Source organism: Puntigrus tetrazona, unplaced genomic scaffold (assembly GCF_018831695.1).
Source record: "Puntigrus tetrazona isolate hp1 unplaced genomic scaffold, ASM1883169v1 S000000456, whole genome shotgun sequence".
In the NCBI taxonomy this organism is placed as follows: domain Eukaryota; kingdom Metazoa; phylum Chordata; class Actinopteri; order Cypriniformes; family Cyprinidae; genus Puntigrus; species Puntigrus tetrazona.
In genome coordinates, this window is record NW_025048098.1 from 904205 (window position 1) to 927292 (window position 23088).

At 38.6% G+C, this 23088-nt stretch overlaps 1 pseudogene; it reads right to left on the reverse strand.

The window, feature by feature from the left end:
- Positions 1-3261: 3261 nt before the first annotated feature.
- The window catches only part of LOC122333992, a 43426-nt pseudogene continuing 23599 nt past the window's right edge, over positions 3262-23088 (reverse strand).

The window sequence follows — 23088 nt, forward strand, 5'->3', positions numbered from 1 at the left end:
TACAAAATGTGCAGGACGAGGTGTCACATTGAATTCAGAGTTTTCTGTGCATTTGAGTCATCTAATTTCACTCGATGCGCTGATTAATTCTTCACAGAAAGACCACAAAACCAACAAATAGATGAGAAACATGTTGATATTAATCTTAACCCACATCCCACCTTCTGTGGCCTCGACAGCTGCGGCGCTAGAGTTAGCGAACGGGGCACTAAAAAGTTCCATAAAGATCACATCAAAATACCTTTATTAGTGTTTCTGCTGCATCTCCTCTTTGATTTACTGCACATTCCCAAAGGGCTGATGGGTGATTGTTGCATACTCCCACTATGAGGCAGAACCCGTCATTATCGTGTCAACCTGTTGAGTCTTCATTTATTCTCCAGGTAAAATATTGAGTTGAGCACGCTCAAAGTAAAGCACAGTAACATACTATTCTTTCTGCAGTGTATGCTGAGTTAGATGTCATCCACTATATTTAACATCTGGACCAATTAATACAGTTGTTGTACTATTGGAGAAAAGGGGTCTTCCATTGAAATAATATAATAATGCACATAGTATATTTTGTACTGTATTCATACTGGTGACAAAATAAATGTTACAATTATCTGAAACTAAAATAAAAAACTGAAATCTTAAATATATGATGGATAAAAAGAAGACTTAGTTTTTGTTAAGGGTTTGAAAATTGCATTGTTTTTTTGTCTTTTTAAATATTCCCGTATTATTCATATTTTTAGTTAACGTAGTACTTAAATTAAAATATTCGATTTGATTTTTTTTGTTTGTATTGCTATATCGTTCGATATCGTACGACACAGTAGCGTGTGTTTCAAAGATTTACATGCGGATTTGTTTTTGCAATTAATAGCTTTTTATGTGATTTCAGGGTTGTAGTGAAAAAAAAAAGAAAGAAATCAAGAACATTCAAGCGATCCGATAGAATTCATTTCAAAGTGGAATTTCTCTCATGTGAAATACAAAGAGGAGAAGCTCTTCCGTCACCGGAACACATTTCAGTCGAGGGCCTCTATGGTGTAAGGAATTTTATTTAACATTGTCATGAAATTTGATACCTGCTAGTGTACAGTACACATTAAAATATTTAACTTCACATACTTTAAAAAAAAAAAAAAAAAAAAAAAGTTATTTCCCCACTTGCAATAGTAACGAACCTCTGCGAGTCCGACAACAAACGGTTGTGCTCAGTTTAGCAAACAACTCGCACAACTGCAAAATTGTGTATTTATATATTACAGTTATGTACATCCTCGCCTCGATCCCCTGCCACACGTATATATGCATATACAGAGTTTCTAAGAAAAAGCAAAGCAAGTCCTTTACTGTGCCGCACGTTGGATTGTTTAGAGCTGTCTCCATTTAAACTTACCCTCATCCTGAAGTCAAAAGCAACAAAAGCGGGACATTTCTCACGTTTTCGGGCAGAGGTCGCCGATGATTTACCTCCATACGGGGGCGAGCCGGATTTCCATACGTGTCTCAGAGCTTCACCTGGAGTCGGTGTGGGGAAGTCAAAGCACCTTCACAGCTTTACACCTCCAATCCCCGCAGATCGGCTCATTAACAGGGCCTTAACACCTGCCGTCTATTTACCCTTAAACACGCTTCTAATGCGACTTCATCCCGCCTTCCTCCGCCCGGGAGTCGGTTCCTCGCCTGACTCGAAGCTTCTCGAACGCACATTAACGCAGCAAAGATTCGGAGTACAATACAAACAGTTTAATTGTGTCATTAACAATCAGTAACCACTCCTAGTTAGAACATTTCTGCATAAAGAAACCGAGAAACACTTATAAAACAGTCAGTCGTAACAAAATAACTGGTGTTCTCATTGCAATAAACTCATAAAAAAAGAACCACTTTTTTTTTATACATCATATTTATACAGGAATAGCTTTGAATTGGATCGTTAACCAAAGGAAGACACATTGCAAACATCGATTTTTCACACAAATTGCATATGTTTTTCTCTCTAAGGTGGTCTCTATAGGTTAGTCGTTTACCTAAGCTTATTTGCATGATAGTAAAAATTGCATACAACATTAATTGTGAAGCTCGTAGCATGAGTTGCTTGACATACAGCACTTTTTTTTAGGCAACCGTTAAAGCACATTTTCCATTTAAAACGTTAAGACACTTCTGATTTTACTGCCCATCGAAATCACATTTATAAATAGAAAAAGATCAGTAAAACAAAAAGCGCCGGGTGACGGAAACGTTCTCCCCCAAACGTAATTACATCAGAACGCAAAATAAATAATGCGGGACGATGCTCGTGATTCACATTTGAAACTGTGGGAATCCAGGATTTTACAGTGACCAAAGTTTTGCAAAATAATCTAACATCGGCAGTGCCATATAGTACAAGGCATTTGTTGGCATAGTTTCTTTAAGACTGTATACTTTTTTACAATTAATATATGTCTATATATATATATATATTTATATATATATATATTTATATTTCTTCAAACCATAATAAGAGCCGATTTCCCTCGGTTTACCCGCAGGTTGTAGGGATCCAGAGACTGAGCTATCCTTTTTCCTCTCTCTCTCTCTCTCTCTCTCTCTCTCTCTCTCTCTCTCTCTTCTTTTTCTCTCAAAGAGAAGAAGTCGTTAGCCAGCAGTGCTCGACTCGGTACCTCATCATTAAGGCCTTTGTCTACCCCTCTTCTCCAATGTCATGCATCTTTTTTTTTTTGTTTTTCCTTAAAAAAAAAAAAAAATCCAGTTAACATCACGTACGTAAACATCAAAGTCTATCAAACTCCATTGACTTTCCTTTTTTTTTTTAAAATCAGTAGCTCAAAATCAGTGTAAAAACAACAGACAACGAGTGCAGTCAGCAAATATCCACAGCAACATACTGTTCGATTGAAGGAACGGTTCACGCAAACATGAAAATTCTGGCAGAAAGTGACTTCCGAAGAACAGCCTGGCCGCTCTTTTCTATATAACGCCAAGTGAATGGGAACTGGGGCCATCAACGCAGTATCTGTGTGATATTTATATTAAATTGATCATACCACGATATTTTGGTTAGGGATAATTTGTCGTCTTGGTCTTAGTCCGATAGGTTAATTAAAAAAAAAAAAAAAAAAAAAAAAAAAAAAAAGTAAATAAATAATAAAATGCTAAAATAAATAAAACAATAAATAAAATGCAATTAAAATAATGTGTTGTATTTCCTGCAAAAATTATTATTCATAAAAAGGTTACGAAAATAAAATATTAAAGTTACGGAAATTTTATTTTAGTTGTATTTACAGCCGGCCCTCCCAAAAAAAACACACACAAAAAAAAAAAAAAAAAAAAATTGTGATTTTTACACTGTGATGCGCTTATTTTATGCATTTCAGAGCTCGACAGCCCAAGCCGCCATTCACTTGAAAAGGAAACAACGTTTTCATTTAGGAGTGAACTATTCCTTTAGGAGTTTTCTTTTTACATTTTGTTTCGTTGTGCAGATTATTGAAATGATGCACGAGTCTTTACAGTGAAATAATCCACGCTTTACAAAAACTGTCAAAGTTAATCGTCTCTGTATTATTCAGTCTCGTGTAAAAAGTCTTCACTCGTGGAACACAGACAAGAGTGAACGAGAAAAACCAAAGAAAAAAAAAAAAAAAAAAAGCGGAAGCAAAAGAAAGCCGTCCGTTACTCTTTTGCCTCCTGCTCAGTTTGGGCCTGTCCCATGGCATGCGTTTCGGGCGCCAGGTGCTCTTCGATTTTAATGGAGAACATGGTGCTGTTGGTCTGCACGCTCTCGTCCAGCTCGGTCAGCAGCTCGCCGTCCTTGAAGTCCGTCAGGCCCTCGTCCTTGTTGTTGTTGTTGGAGGGGAAGCCCAGGGGCGGTTCTTTCAGCTTGCCGGCGTGGTTGATGAAGAAGCGCTGGTTCTGGAAGAACTTGATGATGGTGTGTTTGGGAAGGTCCAGCTGTGCCGAGAGCGTGTGGATGGCCTCCTCGTCCGGGTACAGGCCCACGTCCTGAATGAAGCTCTGCAGGATGCCCAGCGCCTCCATGGAGATGCGGTTGCCCTGGCGGCTCTTGCAGCGGCTCTCGTCCTCGGTCTCGGCGGGCGATGCCATGGAGGGCTGCCTCGGGGGCAGTCGCGGTCCCGTCTGCTGCTGCTGCTGCTGCTGCAGGGGCTGCTGGGATAGAGGAGGCTGAGAGGGGTGCGGCAGGGGCAGCGGTGCTTGGAGCTGAGAGGAAGGCTGTTGATGAGTCTGAGAGGGGCGAGAGACAAATATGCTACAAGTCAAACCACCAAAGTTTTCCGTCTTGAATTACTTTTTCCTTTCCAACTGCGTTTGCCGTTTTACAACAAATGTACGTGAACTCAAGTGCCCAATTAATAATATTTTTTGCCGTGATGTGCATTTATTGATTTGCTTGGAATAATTTCATCTATTGGTTTAAATTGCTTTCAGTTGTTTTTAGTCTTTAAGCATTTATTCGTTTGAGATTGTTGCACTCATGGTGGACTTGGGCTTTATTTGATCTATTGCTTTATGTAAAATAAAATAAAATAAAATAAAAAACCTGCTACATGTCTTTTCATTGAAATAAAATAAAATAAAAAATACAATAAAATGGAGAAACATGCTAAAGGTCCTTCACATATCAACTAATAATAAGTTTACTGTTGTCTTTTGTTATTATTTTATTGATTTGATTTAATAATAAGTTAAAGTTTTGTTAATAACATTGAAATTACTCATTGAACTACTCATTTGAAATTATTTATTTACATATCTAAATATATTTTGGTTTTAGTTCATTGCCATTACAAAATAAAATTAAATTGGTTTTCCATGTTAAAATTCTTTGATATTAATAATTTGGTTGATTCTTTTCGAATCAAAGCTTCTTATGTTTTGAATTCAAGTGTTCCATAATAATTTTTTATTTTTTTTTGCAAGTAAACTAAATTAAATAAAAAAAGCGAAAGAGAGAGACGGCAAAATGAAAAAGAAAAGTTTCTGAATTTCCAGCAAAAATAACCATATTGTGATATGTACCGTTACTGTGCTATAAAATGACTCATACTATGATATATGATTTGTTACGTCGCCCACATCTAGCAATCAGATGTGCGGATTTTACAGCTTTACCTGTTCCGCTAACGCTTGGCTGTTAACACGAATGCGAACTCTTTCATCAGAATATTCACATAAAAAGTGGCGGTCTGTTGATTGCTTATCAAGCCCTATTCAAAAGCTGTTGCTTAACGTGGTAAATACAGCCTCGATACGTGGCGAGATCTCATCGCGAGAGATGTGCGGCGTGCGAGCGCTATCGGTGTCTGCGTTCAGGCCACTTTCACGTCGGCGTAAACACATGACACATTTGCTCTGAAATGCGCCATTGTTCGCCGGTTTAGGCCATTGTAACCGGCAGCTGCTGTTTTCCATACACCATACAAGGCTGCTTTTCCTGGGACATTCCCAAGAGGAACGGGAACGCTTGATAACACTTTTTTTTGTAAATATGCCAGTCTCCTGATAACATATCAAAGACACTGGGATACAATGAGCAGAAATAAATGGTACACGAGCTTTCTGTACATCAAGGTCAACATCAAGTTGATTTTACGTTTTGAAATAAATGCTGACGCATAATGCTTCACGTGGTGTTTAAGATCTTTTTAACCACGGTAAAATGCTAATGCTAATGCTAAAACTAATGACCCTGTGATACTGACAGCGTTTAATTACAGTCATTTAGATTATAAAATGTACACGTTAAAATGAAAAAAAGTACATTTAAAGTTTCTTGTTCGAAATATCTTCCCATGTAGAACATTACATGCGAAACCCATTAGCAATTTCTGGGTGAATTGTTTTCATGAAGCAATTTTAGCAGTAACGTCGAAATGAACATGCTGTACGTTCATTTTTCGTTTAAACGTCCTCTACTGTAAACAAACGAAACCTTATTGTCGAGTGCAACCGCACGTTTCGGCAGACATCTGATAGACCCCCGGCAGCCATGCAAGCGTCACGTCGCCTTAAGTGGTGAAAATGGAAGTGAATAAATGTTTTTCTTCCCCGCCTGCTATTTTCTCGGAATGACCATATGCTTGCTAGTAAACAAAATAATATCTGATCAAACACGCAGCTGTAACCACGAGAACTGTGGGATTGTTGTGATTAAATATGGATTGGGAATGGTGATGAATTTATTAAAATAGCTAGCTGTCCTTAATATCTAAATGCAGACGAATGATGTTGCTAATGACTGTTTTGCTTACACGGCAGCGGAGCGCAAAATCACCAGCGCTTGAAGAAAAAGTTACACGGCGCCTCAAAACTTCAACGGACAGACTTAATTAGACACCTTTTTGGTAAAAAATTACATAAATACGCCATTACCATATGGTTACCAGATGTAAACCATTTCGAGTTGAAATGCAAAGAAAAAAACTACGATTTATTTAGTAATACATACGCCTCAGGTACTAGTGTGTATATTTGAGGTGCTAAAATGCACTTTTTAGGTGTACACTGACCTGTAAGGGGTCGGTGGGCATGTGCAGCAGGTGAGGAGGTCTGTCCGCGTGGTGCTGCTGTCCTCCATTGCTCTCCTGCTCATATATAGCGTCGCGTTCCACTTGAGACAAACTGAGGAACCGGCGGATCATAGACAGGTTCTCCCAGAGCGTGCGGTTCTCCGGAGACGGGTCCTCTTTCCAGCGCAGCAGTTCACACAACCAGCCCTGCAGGAGAACACAAAGAAAACACGCTAGATGCGAAAACAAGCAACTCAATACACTACGTATCAAACGTTTGGTAAGTCGTCTCACCGTAGCTGCATTTATTTGATTCAAAATCGACTAAAAACTGTGGAATATTATTACGGTTTAAAATAACTGTATTCTGTGTGAATGTACTTTAAAATGCAATTTATTCCCGTGATGCAAAGCTGAATTTTCAGCATCATTACTCCGGTCTTCAGCGTCAGTGATTGCAGCTCAAGAAACATTTGTGTGCTGCTTAACATGATGGGAATTGTTGTATATTTCATGAACACAATGTTCTAAAGAATAGCATTTATTTAAATTGTATTTAATTGTCTTAACTGTCACTTTTGATCAATTTAATGCAGCCTTGCTCAACTTTTTTTTCCATTTTGTATTCATTTAATATTTTTTCTTTATATATCACATATGATGAAATTACTTACATTTCATTTCCTAACATATACTATATATATATATGTGTGTGTGTGTGTGTGTGTGTGTGTGTGCAATGAAAAGCATAATAATGAGTCAAAAGAACAAGTTTAATAACTTCTCATGCAATACTTTCATAACTAACGAAGTAACCGACAAAAATGCATACTGTATGCGTTAAATATTATAGTTCCTTCCTGAGAAGAACTACAGGAACCGTTAGTGGATTGGTTAAGGAGCTGGAACCATTAAATTCCTCACGATTCCCATTCCTAATATAAAGCGTGGTCAAATCCTAGTTTTAGGAAAAGAAAAGAGGAAAAGGGAGCTCTGGTGTGTGTTCCAGCAGTCGAGTCCTGGCACGCTTACAAACGTGATGCCGTAATCTCCAGGCCAGTGTGTGGCAGCACCTTTCATTTCCACAGGATTACCAAGCACACACACACACACACACACACACACACACACGGAGCAGGAGCCAGAGCCACACCAGAGCGCTGCATGGCAAAGATAACTCAGCATTTCTGTTGTCCCATGTTCCTGCTCCTCCCAAAAGCCATGTAAAGCCCCAGAGAGCGAGAGAGGCTCATCGCAGCTCACCTTGTTCCTCTGCCACGTTTATTGTCGCGTTTTGTTTTATTTGCACGCGCGGGGATTTGAGTCCCGTTCCTGCTGTGATGTCTGCAGCCCGACGCGGTTCACACGCGCACACACCTTATCACGGCCATTAAGAGCACTATCATAAAATAATCCTCAATCAAACATCTGCGGATAAAACGCCAAACAAATCCCACTGAGCCAAACAACGAGCCACCGAAAAAACAAAACAAAATCGCGCATGCAACCAAACTGAAAAAAGTCAACAGAGGTATTAGCATTAATGCGGTTGCATTATAGAACAGAAACACAACAATAAACACTTTGCATTGGGCAGCCGCACAGATAGTGTAATGCTCTCTGGGCCTTGAAGACCTGAAAAAACGCTTGTATTTGTCCAATTGCATTGCTTCCACTGTCTTACCATAAACAGTGAGCGCTTGCACAGAGAAGAGAGGGTCTGGATACACGAACGTTACTGGGATTTGCTTGGTCAAATCTGACAAACACTATAAAGGATAATGTTTATTTTTGGTGAATATGGAGATAGGAAAACTGGTCATGTAGAACTAACATGGACTATAGCTGGCTAGTGATGGTAAAAGTGAATTGCTCAGAGGCTGTGCTTCATTAGTTCCCAGCTGCTTCATTAGGCAACTTTGTTTTGAGTTCCTTCTAAAATCATTACGAGAAATAAAAAAAGACTAATCGGTCAATAGTCGACACGCAGAAAGAGTAAAGAGCTATAAAAATGAGCAGTGAATTTATTGAGAAATGTCTGAGCTCGTACGGAGATCTTCTGATTTTGGTATCTTGCCAAAGCTGAGAAAGCCTCTCTAGAAAAATAAACGAATATTGTTTTTATTTTTAATAAAATTTTACTTTTTTTATAGGTACTTTCGTAAAATCTCCACTAAACTAAACCAAATAATTAATTATAAAAATCTTATATATAAAGTAAAAGAAAAAAAGAAAATTTCAGCCTGATTTTATTTCAGATATTCAAGTTTAATTATAAAACAGATCATTTTAAATGAGATAAAATAACATTTATTAACCCATAAAATTTATTTATTTATAATAAAACAATTAAAATGTATATATATATATATATATATATATATATATATATATATATATATATATATATATATATATATATATATATGACATTAAATATGACATTAAAATGTTTTCGACAGATAAAAAAAATCATGGACGGGTGGACAGGTCAAGCGATACGTACAGAAAAGGTCCAGGCATCCCACCAGAGCCTCAGAGCATTGTGTTCGGGGTATAAATAGCAGTGGTACATTCTGATAAAAATATTTCTCTGCTGCACAATGGCTGAATTCATGCGTAAGATTCACTCAACTAAGCAGGATACGGTGTGTCTATGCGTGTGAGGGCCGAGCGGTCACAAGCTGCCAATGAGACAAGCACAGGACGCTACTGTGAGAGAACAGCGTGGTGTTTATGTCCCTCGCCCGGACACAGATGCCAGCGAACACATTAATAACCTTGGGACTGAGTTCAGGAGCTCCAGACAGTTGCGGTCTTCCACATCACAGTCACATGGCACCATCAACACCTTTTTATTATCTCATTTACTCCTTATCGTCCCCTCCGCTCACCCTGCTCTGCCAGGCCTCAGACTCCTGAGATGATACCCGTCTCAAATCGCTTGGACCTCGATGTCGCCACCGGTCCCGAATCGGCCAACAGCTCCCCAGCATCACTGGGCCGCGTCCCAGTTTGTATACTTCTACTACGCACTGAAAGTGTGTACTTGGTTAGAGGTGATCGCCAAGTAAGTGCCTTGCGGAAAACGGTATCGGAGATACGTATTTGACAAGGATATTGAGAAACGTGCTGTACGGTATAAACTACCCATAATGAAAAAGTAGTAAGTTGCTTTAAAGTCGCAAAGAAAAATAAAATTTAAGCCATTTGAGAAGACAATATCTTACCAATCACATTTTATTAGGTACCAAAAATGATTTTGTACCTAATAGTATTAGCATTAAATATGTTTGGGGCAGATAACATTTACACTAAAATGGCACCAATAAATAAATTTATATATATAATATATATATATATATATATATATATATATATATATATATATATATATATATATATATATATATATATATATATATATATATATATATATATATATATATATATATATATAATTTTTATTTATTTAAATATATATTAAATTATTTTAAGTACAGGTAATTTTTATTTTAGATAATTTTGACATTATATTTTATAAACAAAAAGTCTAAACTAAACAGTTGAATTCAAGTATCGCATTAAAATGAATTTAAATATTGAATTATTTAGTGATTAATACAAATTATTTAAGCTTGAAAAACAATAATAAACTAAGCATGTATCAACAAAATTATTTGAAGTGATTGAAATGATTTGAAGTAACATTATAATTATATTTTTTAATTATATTTAACACATGGTTCATGCTTTTGTTGTTTTGATATTCTAATTAAATTTCGTATAAATAAACAATTAAAAACAATATATATATATATATATATATATATATATATATATACACACACACAATTTTATTTTATATTGTATATTTCCTATATATACACAAGTCAGCACACCTCCGGACACCAATCCTAATCTGTCTTAGTATAAAGTACTGGACTGTATGAATTATGATGTCTGATCAGCTGGTCACGGCTATCTCCAGATCAGCGCTCTGCCCTCTACGCCACGGCTGTTTGCTTATCAGTCATCACAATCGGTGGCTGCCGTTCTCAAACAAGTCAGCAAGTTTCGGTGGAGATACGGCCCCTATAGACCTGAGGGCGTACCCAGGCTCCTCTGTCAAACAAACACACAAACTCACGCGGACGCCTGTCAAAAACCGCAGTCTGGGGGCAGATGTTAAAGAATTATTCTTTCCTTTTTCGCTCTTTTCCATTGTTTTTAAATAAAGATGCTAATCCATTGTTATGGCTTCAGTCTCGAGCGCGCTGAAGTAAAAACAAAAGCGAGAAACAAACATCTTGATGTCAGGCAGAGGGCTGCAGCGTTCAACAGACAAAGCATTATTGTTTCCTGCTCTACCGCCCCTCCTGAATCTGGCACCGACTCAGCTTTGGCAGACAGTGTCATGCAGATCAATTCAAAAGATAATACAGTATGTTCAAACCTGTTTTCGTCTGCGCGCCGGGCCCTAAGAGCGAACGTGTGTGGGGTTTGCGGATGTGCGAGCGAAAGGAATTGGACCCGCCGCATGCGCGTCAAGTCCATCTGTTGGCTGAAATATATTAATGCGCTCGCGCAGCATATGTGAATCTTCTGCAACAATAAGCAAAAAAAAAAAAGAGGGGGCCAAAAATAGGCCGAGAACGGACTGCCTTTTTGGATATCTTACTATGCAAATAGATCTGCTCCCAGTATTTATTCAAATGGTCTTGGCACGGAGGAAGAGAAAATGAGGCCAGTGCCCCAGATGAACTCTAAACACACAGCTCCACAGATGTGGTCAAGCGAACACTCCTACTGCCTTCATCCTCGGGGCTCCGAATAGATTTGAAACGGGAATGCACCGCGATCCTCCGAAATCAAGGGGGCGATAGAGGCGAGATTAGAAACTAAACCGTAGAAAGAGAGCGGAGAATGCGCTTACTCGGGTATGAAGATATTCGGAGCATTTATTGTGCAGCACGTCCGTATTTCTCACCACGTGTTTAATGCTATAGAGCGGCGTGCTCCGTCTCGTCTTGTTTGATTGCAACATGTAAACGTATAGCGCTGTTTTTGTGAAAAATTCCCCTCGGGGATCAATAATGCCTGTCTGTTTGTCTATCTATCTATCTGAGATCTCTAAGCGGAGACAACAGGGTTGTTACAGTATGTGCCGAAAACCTGCTTAACGACATGCATGTCGCCATTAGCGAGTTTTCTAGAAGTTATAATGCACTTTGGCACCAAAAAGTATTAAGATGCATTTTAGAAATGCAATGGAAACAAATGAAATAAAAATTAAAGCGAGTCATTTATTGTAAATATTTTGTTGATTAATCATCTGCTGAAAAGCATCCGTGATGTGTTAAGGACTAGTGAACAAAGAATTAGTTAAAAAGGTCTCGTTGTATTTGATCGTAAATCACAATTAAACTCATTCAAAATTGTGCAATACCTCTTTTGCTGTAGCAAATAAAAAAAGGCTTTCTACGTGAGCTTAACTGACAAACAACTGGCCAAAAACAACTATAAATACCGTGCACCTTGATGCAATGTCAACAACTTTTTCTACAAAAATTCTGTCAGGATAAAGTAGATCTGGTGGCCTGTAACTAGGTTAACTTTTTCAAGGGACCTGAAGGAAAACATAAAAAAACAACCCCGACACAAAGTGTAAGTAGGTTGATCGCAACATAATTCAAACAAAGAGCCTGCAAGGAGCCCTCGACACACAAGCAACCTATGAGAAAACGCTAGTCCATCAATTATAAGCATGTGATTGAGATTTAATTCAAAGCTGGAGTTTAATTGCTAATATCAGAGAGTAATTAAGCAGATAAATCATGCCTGATCTTATTGAATTATAGATTAAAACTGCATAAAACCTGCAAATTGTACATGTCAGCTCCAACAGCACTCTTAATTAACACAAGTTTGCTTTAAAACGGCAAAAAATATATCAAGTTGTTAACTTTTATGACAGAGGCTTTTGAAGCGTTTGATGATGAATTTGTTTTATTGTGAAGAGTTAGAGTGTCATGTTTTTGGTGATTATATATATATATATATATATATATATATATATATATATATATATATATAAAACAAGAAAGATTTAATAATTTCTTAAAAATCATATTTTTCATTGTGCATTCCAATCAAACTGGAGTTAAGTTATTTTGATTAGGTCAAAAAAATAATAATAATCCAAAAAAAAAAAAAATAATAATAATATTAGCTAACACCATAAAAAAAAAAAAAAAAAAAAGGAAAAAAAAAAAAAAAAATTCTTCAATAATAATAATATACACACACATATACACATACATATATATATATATATATATATATATATATATTTTTGCAATTGTAAATATATATATATATATATATATATATATACACACACAATTGTACAATAAATCACATTGTATTTTTTACTTTTTCTGATATACACAAAAGAAAGGCCCGTTTGTCCTTCAAAAATCCACCTTTTGCTTTGTACGCCCGCACAAAAGTCATACAGAACGACGTGAGGGTGAGTAAAAGAAACCAAGCGTGCAAGAGCGTTGGTCAATAAGAGACCAAATGAACGGATATGGACCAATTTACTGGTCATTAACGTCTAAAAAGTTGCTGAAAACCAGGAGGAAGAGAGCGAAGAAAGGGAGCGAGGAGAGCAGGTCCGGTCCGCCTCCGTACGCCGTGGGCGAGCGGCGCCTGCCACAGCCATTGGCTGCAGTTAAATTGAAATATTTCGCAGCGTGTGTCAGAAGCATGCAGAATGGTAATTATGACAGATCTGATTAAGCGGGCGAGTCGGGGGCCGGGCGAGGCGGCTCCGGGCTGCAGGTGCGACCTTGTGCATTCCTGCGTGTGTAAATAAAATTAATTACAAGCATGGGGGCGCGCGGCGCGTGACATCGCTACGTGCGGGGAGTCCCACGGGGGGGACCCTAATGGAATATTTTCCCGGAGTCTAATAATACAGTTGGTATTGACTTGAGGTAATTAGGGGGATCATTAAAGCCGCTTTTCTCGGCGTATTTGCCTGCCTGATCAGATTAGCGAGAATGGGCCTCAGAACAAGCCCTGTGTGGTCTGACAGAGGAGAGCGCGAGAAACCGGGCCACCTCTAACGCTACCTTACGTGCCGAGGAGAGCGAGAGAGAGAGAAGACAGATGGAGAACAAGCCGGATAACCAGAAGACGGTCAACGAACACGTTAAACGACAAGGAAAAAGCTTCGTTTGGAGGCGCGCACTGCGATAAATCATACGCGGAATTAATTTCCCAGACATCTGGGTCTCTGGTTCACGAATATTGTGTCTTTAATAATACAGGGGAGCTGCAGCTGTTTCCCAGGCAACCTAATAACCAGGCAGCCAGATAAATAAATAAATCAATTAATAAACAGTCATGGCCCTATTTCCGCTCTCGCAGGCCCGCCGCTCCCATCTGCCTCGCACGCGCCCCTGGGAGGCAGCGAATTCATAACCGTAAACAAACAACTCTTCAAAATGAAGCACGATAATGAAAAATATATATTCTCGGTGAAATTATAGGGGCTGTCGGAACAGGAAGAGGGAGGACCAAACTTCCATATAGGAGCGTAATTTCGTTTGCATCTGGCTTCGGGTTCTCGTGGCTTAATGAAAGTAAATGCAGATGCGAAGCCGCAGACCATGCGTCTAGACAAAATACAGGGCAAATAAATGCGATTTAAGCCCCGCCCACAGGGGCAGCTCAAACAGAAGCTCACGTAAACCACGGTCTATTGGCTGTTGATTTCATCACGGCCTACTTGCTAGGGGGAGGGAAGGTCTTGGTCTCAATTTTACTAGGCAAAAATCTCCACGACACCCCTGAGTGCAAGGTGATGTCATCAATATTGCTGGTTTGTTTTACTGGAAGAGAAAGACTGTTGTTCTGCGGGTTAGCCCGTGATGACACAAAGCGATACAAAACAAGCAACATAGAAATTAAACGAACCAGGTTAAATGAATAGCGGTTAATTACTATTCTAAAATGCTCAAACGAATGTGGCTTCCATTAAAAAAAAAGTCTTAATTGGGAAATGGAAGGAAATGAATAAAAATAAATAAAACGTAATAATAAAAAAAAATGCAAAAAACTCATACAATTGACCGTTTGCAAAGAGCTTGATTGACAGGAGATCTGACCAACCATAATGCAGAATCTGTCAACTTGTCTGGTAAATAAATCAGTTAACATCAGCATGTTAACATCAGTAGGCTTGAACTTGAAAAATGCCGTATACTGGTTTCGAAATGCTGCGAAAATCGTTCATGTCACGCCTTAAGCGAACATGCAAAAAAACGGCAATCTATCAAGACAAAGTACACAGCCACAAACCCGGTATTTGTTGTTTAAATGTCTTTAAAAATGACAAAAGCTGAGACCATGTTTCATAGTACCCTGCTCCGCCTTATCTGTGAGCATGTTGTCCATTTCCTCTTTGCTCCGCGATGTATTTTTCACTGCGTGAGAACGTGTGTAGTGCGAGAGCGGCTTTTTGAACGCAGCAACAGCAACTAAAGAGGGCGGGTTTTTGCAAAGGGTCAACTGGGTCATATCGGCCGACCACCAGTTGAAATTACAATAGCAATTTTGTACTGATATACAGTCTATCCTGCACATTTTTAATGTCTCTCTCTCTCTCTCTCTCTCTCTCTCTTTTTGCCGACCCACTGTTCCCCCCTAGAGAGCAGCGAGCCAGGCGCTCAGTGACAGATGGCACAGCCTCCTCTACCCCCCTTCATACACACACCGGCCTATCGCCTGCCCCCCTGTACTGCGGCAGATCACTGACATTCTGTCTCATTAGAGCCCTGCTAATTACCACAGCCTCTTCCAGGAGTGAGAGAGAGACATACAGGCACACTGAGAGAGAGAGACAGGTCACTCTGAGGGAATGGCTCTGGGTTCTAAAGGGCTTGTCATCTGACAACAGGGGCCGTGATTGTATTCACCATCAGAGGGTGTCAGCACAACTCCCATAATGCCCTTCTTCTCTCTATTCTCTCAGCCCCAGCAGAGCTCTGTGAATGCCAGTTCAGCGCTGTCATGTCTGTATTAGTGGTGTTTGCTCAGTCATACGTCACTTTCACTATTGCTCATATTCAAAATGAGGGAATTTAACAAACCTCTAAAACTACTCAACACGAAATCAAAACCGAACCTTTTTACGTTAATATTACAAGTTCCTGGTATTACTGAGAATGATTCATCAGTGCAAGTTATTCAAAATTATTCTGTATTTGTTAAATATTTGCGTGTGCTATATCATTTTTAATCTTTAACTTAAACTGTAAAATGTCAAAACTATAAACATTCTCTTTCATCCTAGACATATAGCAGTAAAAAATAAAATAATAATATATATTTATTTACTGTTATATATTATTGGATTTAAAAATTATCAAATTATTCTTAAATTAAAGTTTTGCTTAATTTACACTAATATTCCAAAGTTTGGAGTCAGTAGGATATTTTTAAATAATGATTATTATAAATATATAATAATTATTATTCAGCAATAAGAAACAAATACTTTAGCCAAAAGTGACAAGAAAGCCATTTATAATGTAAAAAATATTTAAAAATACAAAATATTCCTTATCGTAAATAAATCAAGTGAAGAAAAAAATGGATCATGGTTTTAACAAAAAATATTAAGAAGACTTCAATACAGATAAGTGTTTGTTCAGCAGCAAATCAGCATGTTAGAAGGATCATGTGACACTGTAGACTGGACTAATCACGCTGAAAATGTATCTTTTTCGTCACAAGAATGAATTTCAAACTCTAGTAATATTTCACAATATTACTGATTTCACTGTATTTTTGTGCAAAGGAATGCAGCCTTGGTAGGCATAAAGAGAAAAATGTTAATTCTTAAAAAAGCAACAACAACCAAAAAAACTAGATTATGTAATAAAATCAGTAAACAGCACTTAAATGTTGACCTTATATTTAGGTTCATAAATGGCACCGTATGAAAGATGCTCCAAATAAAACCTACAGTTAGACAGGTGAAAATATCATGCGCTGAAGGAGGGAAGGAAGGAAATTCACCACCAGGAACCTCAACAGCTTGCTTTTCACCTCTAAAATGTCACGATTTCAGGAACTCTGCCCGTGGACGTCAACGAGGGCGCACAAATAAACGGTTTACGTGCTTCTTTTTTCGCTTTACAAGCTGCGAAAACGCTGGTTTTTCTGTGGTGCAGGAGGAGAAATTAATTGAAATGCTACTCGGAATATGAAAGTGCCACCAAATAGATAAAGCCTGGCACTCACGTCCTGTATGGATGTGTGCCCAGAGAGGGGGACGGCATGGCTCCGATCCAGTGCCCATCCCCCAATAAACAGCACACACACACACACACACACACACACACACACATTTACACCACAGCCGTACACGCGGTCACATGAGTAAGCAGGTACACACACAAACCCGGCGGTTCTCTTTAACCCCCTCAAACTACTGTTTACGGCTTTGAAAGCCCAGGGGACGAGAGCTGCGCCTCCCCTCTCCATGGCTCTCGTGGAGGGCAGAGCTGGGCCGAGCCTGGAGCCCCGTGGCTGCGGAAGCCAAACCCGTGGCCTGTGCCAGATCTCTAGCGTGTGCTGTGGCCAGAGCTGCTGCAGTCTACCTCCGCTACGGATGAGGATTCCTGCACTGATGGACGCGCCAATTAATCCGACACGCCACGGAAGATAACCATACGGCAAAACGCCTCCCACCACACGCCGTCCAGGACCCCGAGGTCCTTCAGCCAGGCACGGGCGAGAGGGACAGACACAAACACAAGTTGTGGCTACAGTCTACAATAAGAATCCACTTCATAACATTAGTCACTATATTTGAACTAACTGTGAAAAATAAAGCATTTATTATTATATTATTTAATGTACCTAAGACGTAAACATTATGGACCTATTAAATCTATTCAGCTTTGTTTCTTTGTTTTATTTTATTATATCATCTTTAAAAATGTAAACCAAATGCAATTCTAATCAATTAAATGACGTTTTGAAATGGGTTTTATTTTTTCCCCCAAATTTCAATATTTTATTTGATTTTGTATAAATGTTTTATTTAAAACGTGGTCATTACATGAGTGCATAAAATTTGATTACATTTAAAAATAACATTTTTAAATGTAATCAAATTAAATTATGATTTTTTTTCTCCCCCAGATTTTCTAAATTTAAATAAAACATAAATGGCAATAATCACATCGGTATGTCCAACTTAAATTCATCTTTAAAAACTTCATTTTTAAGTTTTCTTTGTTTGCATGATATTCCTCAACAAATAATGTTTTAATAACTATATAATAAGTTATTATGTTTAGAAGTACATTCTACTATACAATACATTTCTGTCATAATTTCTTCAAATTAAGCCAAACTTAAATTTTGCAGGTTGTAGTAAAAAAAAAAAAAAAAAAACTGGTTTTCCCCAGTTTGTCATCCTACTTAAATAATTTGACTTTAATCAGAATGCATTTTATACTTTTTTCTTTGCCATTTTACATCCAAAAAGAACATAATTCGTATATTGCTTTGGCCTGTTATGCAAGAAATCGATCCAAAAAGGATGCATTCAACGTAAAACGTTTAGAATGCTACAAAAGTTTCTATTTCAAATAAATTCTGTTCTTCCGAACTTTCTATTTATCCAAGTATTAAAAGACTGGGTTATGGTTTACGCAAAAATACAAAGCAGGGCAGCTTACCTGGCCTTCTAAAACGACTAAATGAATATTTTTAGACGAGATTGATCACTACTCTTCATTATAAACACGGACCCCAGTGAAATCACGAGCGATGCCGGTTAGCTTCCCCTCTACTATTCTTCAATCGTCACACCTAAATCGGAAAAAAAGAGTTTCCCCGCCGCTAATTACGACACCGCAGCGGCCGTTTCGCAACTACGATCGCTCAGCGTCGGCACCAGCTCCGCCAGGCGCTCGGCACCGGCCGGACATTCAGCCGGCGGCCCCCGTGGGCCCCGCGGAGGGGGCTGGGAACGGGAAGGAGGGGGTACCAGCTGCCCGGGGAGCGCACATTACGAGATGGAGCCGGAGATAAGTGCTCTCCCAGGCCCCTTTTTCAGCTGCGTAATTAGCACAGTTCTTATCTGCTGCTCAATTCACATTCACACCAGCCATGAATGGAGCACACAGGCTCAGGCAGGGCTGCAGAGAGAGGCAGAGAGGGGGCTCTTTTCTCTCGAACCGTCATTTCGTACGAGAATCTTACGCGAATAAATGCCCCGGTTTGTCTTTTCTCTCCTCCGCCCTCCTCGGCTTTGAACTCCCTTCGACAAAAACAGTGGTTTGTGCATCAAACTGTAATTTGGCGAAACAAAAGTATCTGGCACCGTAATCAGTGCAATCAGCAAAAACCTGCTGATATTTCTCGATAATTTAGGGCTTTTATTCGCGTTTCCCCCCCCATCAGATGTAATTGTGAAAACCTTTAAGTGTGCACATAGATATGTGAAACCTTTAATAATGGGGCTCGCCTTGCGTTTCTTTAATTAGTTTTAATAGGCTAAAACAGACGGTAATGTCTCTCACAGAGGCCTGTATTCAGCAGAAGGCTGTTCGCTATGTGAGATAACGGTGTAGCCGTTGCACAGCTGAATTATATAAACACATTTGTTTTATGTTGCAACACTGTCTGCTGTTCGCAAACCCACAATAAAGCGGCGCAAGTCATTACGGCGCTGCTCTACCTGCGAGGCTTAACAAAGCTCTCCTTTTACGCTTTTATCTCGCTATCTGAGCTTTCCGTAGACCGTACACAGAAATGTTTGACAATGTTTTGTCAACCGGACGAGCGCTTTGAGCGTGACAGGCTAGCGAAAGTAGAAAGCGGTAGCACGGGGGGCGAGGTCGAGGCGGGGCGTACCTGGCTCTTTGAGGCGGCGACCTTGGCGAACATGGCCTGGGACACTTTGGCCCTCTTCATCTCCTGCTGGATCTCGTCGTAGATGGAGGAGTTGATGTTTAACACGCAGTTCTCAGATTTCCCGTTCCACTCCGAGGTCAGGGGGTTGGGCTTCACCTGAGCGAAGAAGAAGAAAAAGTTAAGCAGATAGACGTACTTTACATTTTTATTCATTTTTAATGCACCTGTCAAACAAGATGGTAATAAATTAATTGATTAATCAATATTTGTATTCATTTATGAATGAATAAAAGAAAACGAACACTTTTTTTGGCAAGTACTGAAAGTGAAAGACTTTTTTAGTCACAAAAGATTTCCTTTTTAAATAAACGCTTCAGTGATTCATCGAAGAATCCCCCTAAATGTGTTTACTGCAGTTCCCATAAAACATTGATTCAACATTGATAAGAAATAATAAAAAATGTTGCTTGAGTTGCAAATTTATGAAGGACCACTGAAGGCTGGAGTGATGAAACTTTGCCTTAGAGAAATAAATTTAACCTGACAATATATTACAATCTAAAATAATTTTTCGTATTTATTTTTATCCAAAAATTTGAGCTTTAGTGAGCAGAACAGACTTATTTCAAAAAAATTAAAAATAAAAATAAATAAATTATATATATATATATATATATATGAAAGAATAAAACAACAAGATCTTTATGAATAATATAAAAATAGAAATAATTTCTGTTACTTATTTGCATTTATTATTATTATTTTATATTATATTAGGTTTATAAAATCAAGGACAAAACCATGCATCACTTTTTGCATAAACAATGTACCATATGTGCACTCACAGGAGAGATGCCCACTGGAATTCTGGGATTCCAGTCTTCTGGTCTCACATTGTTACACTCCTCTCTTCTGGGCTGTGAACACACACACACACACACACACAACAAATATGTAAACAACTGGTTAAAATAACACTTAATCAAATCTGATCAGAATACTCTAGTAACACATGACCAGATTTCGATCACAGCAGCACTGATTTCTACGACTTGCTTTAATTTTATTATTATTATTTTTTTGACATGAAGGGGCTGCCACCACAGAACCGTTGAAGAGGCTGTCGGCGGCACCCACAGCAGTCATTTACACGTGAAGCATCGGTGTCTGGGCTGAGTTATTTTGTGACCATATCTAATTATAAAGGGATGAACGTGCGCAAACTTGCACAAGCCGTCTGACGATCCATTAACGTATGTGGGAAACATACCTTCACATCTGTTTTTATGGGCGTCATAAAAGCCTTGCAGCGCTGCAAGACGTGCCACCCTGCTGATTTACAGCAGAAAATCCTGCGAACATCTCACTCATATCTGTCACCATCAAGCTGCCACGCGTCCGAAGACTTCCCACTACTTGGGTCAGCTTTATCGAACGTGTGTTTATGCAAAAAAAAAAAAAAAAAAAAAAGCCAATGACAGACAAAACGTTATCTTCATTGATCTATCTGTCCTTATGGCGGGTTCGACCAAAGACAACAAAGTTCGTCTAAACACACATACGAACGCATCAAGTTCGAATAATGTTTATAATGGTTTATTGTCCCAATGAGGCTAGAGTTAGGATGCTGCCCGTGCAGCAAGGAAGCACACTACGTATTGGAACGCGGCCATTATGTGTGTCAAGCAGTGCATCGATATGCCCTTTGATTCAAAATTTCACCAATTTATACAAATATCATCAGATAATGGAGACTTTTGCAGAGCTCTGTACGAGACTGACGAATTAGGCGCAGTTGCTGAATAATCAGGTTACAGAACCATCTGATAATGGGATCTGAACAGGAAAGCAGCATCTGGTTTGCACACACACACACACACACACACACACACACGAGGACATGACGCACGCAAGCGCACACACAAATGCGTGCACACTTGAGTGAACACTGATGACATTTCGGTCTTTACACATTCTGTGTGTGTGAGGGAGTTTTTCTCCTGTATAAAAGAGCCTCCTCAGTCCATCACACACAGGAAGGCTTTGTGTCCGATCCACTAAGACACACTCAACTGCGTTTGAAGGAGGCTCTGCATACCTTTCCGGCCCTGCTTGAAGAGTTCGGAGTGAAAGAAACGCTTCCTGAGATCTTTCCTACGCTAAACGTTTCCTCCAAATACAGGTGCATTGATGTACCGGCACTTTTGCATCGGTAATCGCTAATAACTATAGAGGACTTTCATGGTAACATTTAATATTTAAATATAAAAGCACCTGATAAATGCATAACGTCTACAATGCATAAATGTAGTATTTCAAGATGCTAACGCTGCTATTAATAACAAACCATTCGCAGGACAAATCAAACTTGTATTACAAGTTTTCTGAAATGTAACATTTAAATATTCAAAAGAGCCATTATACAATTAAATATGCATTAATTTGCATGAGCTTACAGAACGGAGATCTGAATGCTAGGTTTGTTGCAAAATTGTTTTAATTTGTTGACATTAAAGGTGACGTTAGGGTTAAAAATGAACGCAGAGAGGCATTTTGGATATTTCATTTTATCACTTTTTTTTTACGCGCATACATTTTATGCCTGGAAACATAATTAAGCATAAATTGTAGGTGCCACTGAAGTGGAGATTTCTATCTTATTTTGAGAAAACAGCCTTTAAAGACATGCGTGATGTATAATTTACACCCGCAAATAGATTGAAATATAATGAATAAACATTTAAAATGTATATTTTGGACGCTTTCTTTTTCGCTAGGCCATAATGTTACCCGAGCAAAATCGACTAGCGCCTGAAAACGGAAAAATGCAATGGTTTTGCCTGGAGCGTCTTGCATTGGAAAATGCACTGTTTACCTTCGTATCAATGCATCTGTACCCGACTGCACTTCATTCATGATTTCTAGTTCTAGTTGTGGGGTTGTAATGGTGTTCTTGGCGTGTGAGCTCCTGACCAACACATTACTATGATACACCGTCATTTAAAGCCAAAGTGCACCATTACCGGCAAACATAATGGCCTTTACCAAACAGGTTTTCCCCAGTCTTTCATTGTTAGTGCAATCGTAAACTCTTTTCTTGTGAGAAAAGCTGCTGTAAGTAATTCTGATATTAATTATCAGCGGTTGGAGGGGGTCCTCAGGAATTTACGCATTAAAATCCAGCGCGTGAAAAGCAAATGACGGTGACTGATGAAAAACATACCTTAGTTAATCACTCATTTAGTTAGTGAGAGAGAGCATGCTAAATATTTGTGCTGAAACCGAGTCTGAGTGTTCAATTCCACCTACATTTACATAAGTGAGAATACAGACTCTATTTAAATTCAACATGACCCCATTTACTTTGTTAATGCATGTTTGTGGTCTTACTGTGAATGAATTATCAGTGCACGTATTTATTTTTTTGCCATTTTGCATTGCCTCCCAGTAAAAATAAACATTCTTAAATCAACACATTTTATCATCAAAACTGTATAAAAATATAAACAAGCCAGAAATAACAGAGCACTTATTTAGGTATGTCAGTTTGATGCATAAGGCTATAAAAATAAATTAAGGAAAATCAGCTTAATTCAAGATAGATTACATA